Source organism: Eleginops maclovinus, chromosome 7 (genome assembly GCF_036324505.1).
Source record: "Eleginops maclovinus isolate JMC-PN-2008 ecotype Puerto Natales chromosome 7, JC_Emac_rtc_rv5, whole genome shotgun sequence".
NCBI classification, from domain to species: Eukaryota; Metazoa; Chordata; class Actinopteri; order Perciformes; family Eleginopidae; genus Eleginops; species Eleginops maclovinus.
In genome coordinates, this window is record NC_086355.1 from 1,875,742 (window position 1) to 1,882,124 (window position 6,383).

Genomic DNA, 6,383 nt, shown 5'->3' on the forward strand with positions numbered 1-6,383 from the left:
AGGATTTACTTTGAATAGTTTGTGTTCTTCTCATATGTGTCCGTCTGCTCTGTGGGCTTATATCATATATTAATGAACGGATAGAAGTTCTCCATCGCTGCTCGTTGCTGCTATGTCCTTTATTTTATTCTTCGTATCCCTTTTGTCTTTTAAATATCATTAGGAATTTATCATCTGCAAATATTATCGTTGTTGTACTATGCTAATTAAGCGTTTTCATTCGTTGGGAGATCCCAAGGTGTCAGAGGTATAAATACAGGATAAATACGTGCTTTGAGAAAAGCAAAGTCACAGTGAATGCAAGTGAAACCTAAGAGCTTTACAGATTGAGTTAAATGTCTGGGCTGAAAGCTATGAGTCTAGACTCGAGGCAGTGGAGCCGCTTTGTTGAAAGAGGCCATGATATCTGCGATCCATTCGTGGTTTGCCAGGTTAACTGTGGGCGAGGGAAGTTTGGCCATAGGGTATGTCCCATTTTTCCCCTGTGTGTCAGAAGTGTTAATGTGTGTTGTGTGTGTGTGTGTGTGTGTGTGTGTGTGTGTGTGTGTGTGTGTGTGTGTGTGTGTGTGTGTGTGTGTGTGTGTGTGTGTGTGTGTGTGTGTGTGTGTGTGTGTGTGTGTGTGTGTGTGTGTGTGTGTGTGTGTGTGTGTGTGCATGTGTGCATGTGTGTGCACCCTTTGGATTCCTGGCGTGCAGGGTGCATGTGTGAGCAGACAGAAAGCACCTGGCTGAGAGGTGAGTCACACACGCAGGTAATCGCTCTGACATTTAGTTCTAATGAAGCACTAGGAAGATAATGGTACCTGTTGACATTAACACACATATTCGGCGCAGAAAAAAAGCCCCCCCCCCCCCCTCAACACTTCACCGGCCTCCTGTGGAACCTGCGCTCCAGACCCTGACTCACGCACATTAAGGCAGAGAGAGCGGAGGAGGCAGAAGTGTATCCAGACGAGATGACAGTCAAAAGGACACTTACACAGCCACACAAGAGGCCTGGATAACAGCAGGCTGCAGGGGGGGGGCGCAGAGGTGACTAATGCAGGAGATGCTGATTAGCTTACTTAGAAAACAAGCGTCAGACAAAGAGTTAGAGAGAAATGGAAAGTGAGTTTCTGCAGCAAAACTTGCAAATACCACTTTGGAGGACAGGCTGGGGGGGGGGGGGGTATTCTCGCAAGTAATATCATAGTCAAACAAAGAGTGAGCAGAATGAGATGAAACACTTCCAGATCGTTGGTGACAGACGGAGTGAAGTACAGAGGGTCTTTCTCAGTATTTAGTGTGTGTGTGTGTGTGTGTGTGTGTGTGTGTGTGTGTGTGTGTGTGTGTGTGTGTGTGTGTGTGTGTGTGTGTGTGTGTGTGTGTGTGTGTGTGTGTGTGTGTGTGTGTGTGTGTGAGAGCTCATCAGTATGTTTAAGGTCACAGCTGATGTCATCGTGCTTCCCCTGAAGTGAAAGGATTGACTTTTGATTGTCCCTGACTCACCCTGGTTTCCTTCTGTCGATCTGTGTGTGTGTGTGTGTGTGTGTGTGTGTGTGTGTGTGTGTGTGTGTGTGTGTGTGTGTGTGTGTGTGTGTGTGTGTGTGTGTGTGTGTGTGTGTGTGTGTGTGTGTGTGTGTGTGTGTGTGTGTGTGTGTGTGTGTGTGTGTGTGTCAGAGAGAGAGTCTGAACTACTTTTATTCACATTTTGTCCCACAAACAGCATAATATGGTAGAAATATTTTATAAAAACAGTATAACTAATGTGTAAATACTATATAATACGGTATAAATACGGTATAAATACAGTATAAATACAGTATAAATACAGGATAAATACAGTATATAAATACTATATAATACTGTATAAATACAGTATAAATACTTTATAATACAGGATAAATACAGGATAAATACAGGATAAATACAGGATAAATACAGGATAAATACGGTATAAATACAGTATAAATACTTTATAATACAGTATAAATACAGTATAAATACGGTATAAATACGGTATAAATACAGGATAAATACAGGATAAATACAGGATAAATACAGGATAAATACAGGATAAATACGATATAAATACAGTATAAATACGATATAAATACAGGATAAATACAGGATAATACGGTATAAATACAGTATAAATACTTTATAATACAGTATAAATACAGTATAAATACGGTATAAATACAGGATAAATACAGGATAAATACAGGATAAATACAGGATAAATACGATATAAATACAGGATAAATACAGGATAAATACAGTATAAATACTTTATAATACAGTATAAATACAGTATAAATACGGTATAAATACGGTATAAATACAGGATAAATACAGGATAAATACAGGATAAATACAGGATAAATACAGGATAAATACGATATAAATACGGTATAAATACGGTATAAATACAGGATAAATACAGGATAAATACAGGATAAATACAGGATAAATACAGGATAAATACGATATAAATACAGTATAAATACGATATAAATACAGGATAAATACAGGATAAATACAGGATAAATACAGGATAAATACAGGATAAATACGATATAAATACAGTATAAATACGGTATAAATACAGTATAAATACAGGATAAATACAGGATAAATACAGGATAAATACAGGATAAATACGATATAAATACAGTATAAATACGATATAAATACAGGATAAATACAGGATAAATACAGGATAAATACGATATAAATACAGGATAAATACGGTATAAATACAGGATATATATACTGTATTTATCCTGTATTTATACTGTATAAATACAGTATAAATACAGGATAAATACAGTATATAAATACGGTTTGAATACGATATAAATACTATATAATACAGGATAAATACAGGATAAATACGATATAAATACAGGATAAATACAGGATAAATACAGGATAAATACAGGATAAATACGGTATAAATACAGGATAAATACAGGATAAATACAGGATAAATACAGTATAAATACAGGATAAATACAGATAAATACAGGATAAATACAGGATAAATACGGTACGGTTTTCATACATCCAGATACATAATGGAGGACAGATGGCAGGAGAAGTTCTGAAACAGCGGGACAGTTTCTCTGCGATGTGAGTCAGATGTGATGAAGGGTGGTGATAGGACGCAGGGTCACCTCCTCACCGATCACCCTCCATCTCTCTCTCTCTCTCTCTCTCTCTCTCTCTCTCTCTCTCTCTGCTGCTCACACACACATTTGTTTTATTTCTTGTGCCCACACACACCAAACAACACACTCATGTATTTAACCTCTGTCAGAGTTTTGATGTGTCTGACACGCTGTGAAACGCCCATGTGGATTTGGGAAATTCTGCCTTTGAATTTTTGGTCTTTTGTTCTGAACCCCCCCCCCCCCCCTCCACCCCACTCCTTCTCTATTTGCTGATTGTCAGCTCGTGCAAAGAAAACAATGACTTTATGAGTGACTGTGATTGTGTACTAAAGACAGAGCGAGAGGCAGAGAGAAAATTGCATGTTTGATAAAGAAAATCACGCGGCTGCGCGGCGCCACAGAGGGACATTTTTCCCTCGTTGCTTTGGTAACAACAAGGACACGTTCAGGTGAGTATCGGTGCAAGGAGTGTGTAAGTGCATGCAATTTATATGCAAGCGTGGCATCAAAAAGGCTTGTAGTGTGATCTCGTCTTTGTGCAGCAGGTCCTGATCCGGCTCTCCGTCCGTCATTACAGAATATTACTCGCTTCCAACTCGCTTTCATTTATTTGTGCCGATGCTTTCACTCCTCGACGAGCTCGCCGTCATTTGTTTAATAGTGGTTTGCCCTTTTTTTAATGTGCACAACTTTCTACTTTCATCACGCGTTTCTATGGCCGCGCAGCATTAGTGGCCTTTGCTGTCAACGTCTTTATTTGGTGGGACGATTGTGCAACCCCCCCCCACCCTCCACCCTTTAGAAAATGCATCCTCCTATCTCCATTAACCATGATGCTTTTCATCTGATACAAAACAGACAGTCCCTTTCACCAGGTTGTCACGCCCTCGTCATTGTGCCGCAAAATAAACCCTGACAGTCACTTCTTCTTCTAAAACAATGTTCCAATTTTTTACTTTCTGATGAATATTTATTTTTCAGTTTGAGTGGTGGAGGTGAAAGCCATTATAAGATGTGTCGGCGGAGAGAGGAGAGAGGGAGAATGGGTGAGAGCAGAGAGGGGGGGAGTGGTGTTCGATGAGTGGGCTGCCGTGCATTCTTTTAGCCTTATTCACTGCGTTAGCGTGGGCGGCTAATTCGTGTTTGCATTCAGCAGGTTTACCTAAGGGGAAAATGTTTTATTATACGCTGTCTTTGAAATCAATGACTAATTGTGCTGCTTTTCAGCTCATCTCGTGTCTATCCATCTCCCTCCTCTCCACTTTCTCCCTCCTCACCTCCTCCTGGACTCGGATCTAAGAGTGTTTGGGGTGAGGTGTGCTTCAGGTCTGCAGGAACATAGGTGTGTGATTCTGAAATCCTTTGGAGGAAAGAGAGGTGTTTTTCATCCTGGATTCTCTCACACAAAGGAGAGCCACGGAGACGCGGCCTTGGGAAGTGAAAGGAGAAGAATGCACTGAGATTTTAAAGACGGCCGGGTGATTAAGAGGCAATAAGACAGAAAAGTAAGACAATATTTCCGACATGAGTCACTTGTGAGTGAAAGGCTTTGTGATTTCAGCCTCACACGGTGCAGGAGAAAGAGGGGAAGATGCAGCGATATGGAGGGGAAAGAGAACAGATGTAGACAACACAAAAATGTAGCTCTGCTCTGTAGGTGGGTTCAATTAAGTCTGTGGGAGGAACTGATGTGGCAATCTGGGTTTATTCCAACTTAGCATAATTACACACTAGCAGAAAACTGGTAAACATTACATGCTACACTTTCTGTCGGCTCTGGATCTGCAGGGTCACTCCTGTAGATAACACTCCTTTCCTATCATTCACTTTCTGTCCTGTTCTTGGTGAACAGTTCATGACGCACTTTGTGCAAAAACAAGTCAGACGTTAGGAATCACTGTGGCCAGATTTCAATGCAAAATTCACACAAACTTATAGAAAATCTGCAACAGAACGTGCAATAAATGCTTGTTTCATTAAAAATAATGAATGCAATCATTAGGAGACGATGGACGGATATCACATGCATCCTGTACATCATCATTTATTCACTGAATCAGGTGGCATGTCACCCTACAAGTCACATTTTGCTTTACTGATAAACCAACAGTTCCACCTCAGCCATACGTATGAAAAAGATCCTGAGAAAAGAAGATTTTTCAAGCATTTGTTCCTATGTGTTATTTGCATGATAATTGCTCCTTCATGCGTTTGAATTCTAGATATTTTTGTCTAGTTTTTGGACATTTGAAACTGTCTGTTTCTGTCGTCAGATTATGGTATATATTTGATTAAATCTAGCCAAAAATATCACCTCATCCTTTCTCCAAAGCCCCAGTTGTTGTTAATCTGAGTCCTCTTGTGAAGCTTCTATATTTTGCACCAAGTCTACATAGTCTTTAATAAATTGACTCCCTTTTTTGTGAACAAATGTTAAAGCGATGCCAGAAAACAATATTTCTGTTCTTCAAAAACTGTATAAATACTCCTCAATCTCAATACTCCTGCAGTAGCTCAGCTAGCATGTTCCTCAAACCCGAGTAAACGCTTATCCCATTTCCTATCAGATAAAATGTAAAGATTTTGAGTCATCTGACTGCTTGCGCAAGTGATCATATCTCCCAATCCCACTGCTAAACTGGGCTTCACACGCCTCAGACCTATCTCTGACATGACAACGATACAGATCTGCACATTTGAGACATCAGTTTACCGTTGGACTCGTGTTCATATATATCTCAGCAGCAGAAGTCCTTCCCTTCACACCTTCTCTGTTATTTCCCTCGGTGATACGGGAGGATTTTTCATCACTTGCTGTATTAATGTACATTTCATTAACTGTGAGGCTGCTGCGTGTGTAGGAGAGCAACTCCGTCTGCTGGGAACACATTTTAGCCTTTGCAGACCATTTACATGCACTAAAACCTTTAGTTATTGCATTTTTGAATCTTGAATCAAAGCTCTGAAAACCTACATGTGGCTGAAAGCATCTCTCTGATACACATGTCCGACAGTGATGAGTCATGTGGTATTCACCGAGTCCGGCCTACTCTCTGCCCGCCAGCTACTCTTTAATTCACTGCGGTCTGCATGATGACAGTGTCCTTTCACACACACACACACACACACACACACACACATGCAGCCCGTCCACTTGACAGCTGGTGTTTTTTCTTTCAAAGGTCAGTAGGCCTTTTGTGGATTTTTCTTCATCTCGAGGAACAAAAA